The 2,503-nt window shown below is 35.7% G+C and overlaps 1 non-coding gene across 1 annotated transcript; it reads right to left on the reverse strand.

Annotated features, from left to right (window-relative positions):
- Positions 1–335: 335 nt before the first annotated feature.
- On the reverse strand, positions 336–441 carry LOC128042055 (small nucleolar RNA R71). The gene has a single exon (XR_008197263.1). It is a non-coding gene; the product is annotated as a small nucleolar RNA R71 (small nucleolar RNA).
- Between the last annotated feature and the right edge of the window lie 2,062 nt (positions 442–2,503).

Below are 2,503 nucleotides of genomic sequence, written 5' to 3' on the forward strand. Positions count from 1 at the left end.
AGATATGGTTCAAGAAAATATAGCAACGCCGACGATTACAACTAATAACTTTGAGATAAAACCAGGTATGATTCAAATGATCTAGAACAATCTGCAGTTTAGGGAGACTATGACAAAGGATCCTAATCAACATTTAAAATGGTTTCTTCAATTTTGTGATACTTTTAAGTATAACGGGGTCACGAATGATGCTATTCGTCTTCGGTTGTTCCCCTTCTCCTTGATTGATAATGCTTTTTCTTGGTTAGACTCGCAGGCACCAGGGTCTATCACGACATGGGATGAACTCACTGAAAAGTTCTTACAGAAGTTTTTCCCAATCAGCAAAGTAGTACAACTAAGAAGAGAGATTGTTGTTTTTAGACAAATGGAGGGAGACAGTTTCTATGAGGCATGAGAATGGTTGAAAATGTTGATTCAAAAATGCCTGCACCATGAATTTCCTGAGTGGATACAACTGCAAGTATTTTATAATGATTTGTATGGAAATACACGACATGGATTTGACGGAGCAGCAACAGGACCCTTATGAACAGAACATACGAGGATGAGTACAAAATCATTGAGAACATGGCACTAAACTCCTGTCAGTGGCCAATTGAACGTTTCACGTATGGCCAAAAACCTACTACAGTCAAAGCTATCCATGAGGATGATAAGTACCAGCAAATAGTGGATAGACTCAACCGTATTAAATCTACTTCTACACTGTTTATGCATGGAGGAGATAAGCCACTCTTCCATTATATGAATAATCCTACCGAGGATATAAACTACATTGGGAATAGGGGTGGAAACCCTTATTCGAATACATACAATCCTGGATAGAGGGATCATCCAAATCTAAGATGGAGAGGAAACCAAGGAGGAAGTAACATTTCAAATCAAGTTAAAAATACTAATTACTAACCTCCTTATTTGCAGAAACCCTAGGATAGGGTCAACCTAAAGGTCTATACTACATGTGGTGAATTGTTGGACAAAATTGAGGGAGAAATGAAGTTAATGAGAATTGATGTCAAACAGGTGTAGTTTGAGTACACCAACTCATCAAGAACATTGAATAAACTCAAGGATCAAATGAGCCAATTGATGAGCATGATGAGTGATATCAAAAGACAAATATGCACAGGTATTCCTAGTAACATGGAAGATAATCTACAGAGAGAAGGTAAAGAGCATGTAAAAGCAATTGCACTCTAATTGGGAAAAATATTGAATAGCCCAAAAACCACCACTTTAGAGACAATTGTAGAGAAGACTGACGAACCTCAAGAAGAACCTTAGAAGTGGATGATGAGCCAGAATCAGAGGAGGTAATCACACTGGCAACAGAGACAGGGAAGGAAATAACTAAAGATTCTATCGGTACAAAAATCTTATTCCCTTCAAGACTAGAAGAAAAAAAAAAGCAGGATGATGATGAATTTTTAAGTTTTCTAAACCTATTTAAAACATTAAATATTAACCTACCTTTAACTGAGTTAATTGAAAAAGTTCCCAAATACGCTAAGTTTTTAAAAGAAATGACGACTAGGTGTTAGAAAATTAAGGTAGGAGAATAGGTTACTTTAAATATATCCAGTAGCGTGATTATTTCAAGACATGTACCTTGAAAGTTGAAAGTCTTAGGAAGTTTTACTATTCCCATAGAAACAGGGATCATTCATTTTAATAGAGCTCTATGTGATCTAAGAGCAAGTATTAATCTAATGCCTCTATTGATTTTTGAAAAACTCAGGTTAGGGGATCTGAAATCTACTCAAATAACATTACAATTGGTTGACAGGTCTTCTGTATGTCCAAAAAGGGTATTGGAAGACATGTTAGTCAAAGTGCGAAGTTTTATTATCCTCGCAGATTTTGTGGTACTTGATTTTGAAGAAGATTGTGAGATACCGATCTTATTAGGAAAACCCTTCTTGGTTACTTTTAGGTCTACCATTAATTTAGAGAAAAATGAATTAACTATGAAAATCAATGGTGAGGTAGAAATGTTTAAATGTGGTCATCAATCGAGTGAGGAATTTATCACGAAGTTATAGAAACAATGTAAAAAAATTATTTATTTCTAACATCCCTGAGTCAAGGGGCATGCTTCTTTTTATGCATGCTTAAAGAATAAACACGTTTAAAGAATGGGACAAACAGGCACAGGTGGAATGGCATGATGGAAGATGGACCAATACTGATAGAATGGGAAAATCCTCCATCGGTGAATTGATGACACTGTAGGATGAATCCGACAATAAAACTTAAAACTTAGTTGAATTGCTTAACGTTTGTAAATTATTGTATATGTAACTAATCACCTAGTTTAGATTTTGACTTTTATTTGATGTAGGTTTATCTCTAAATAGAAACATCCTTAAAGCTGAAAGTTTTTAGCCAAAATAGAGTCAGTGTTGTGATCGCCCCAAGGAATCGCAACATAGCATACAGTTTCCTTCAAAGCTCCAAACTGAAGGACGTGTCGCGACAGCAATGTATTGCTAGGGATTTT

Source organism: Gossypium raimondii, chromosome 6, assembly GCF_025698545.1.
Source record: "Gossypium raimondii isolate GPD5lz chromosome 6, ASM2569854v1, whole genome shotgun sequence".
Classification (NCBI taxonomy): Eukaryota; Viridiplantae; Streptophyta; class Magnoliopsida; order Malvales; family Malvaceae; genus Gossypium; species Gossypium raimondii.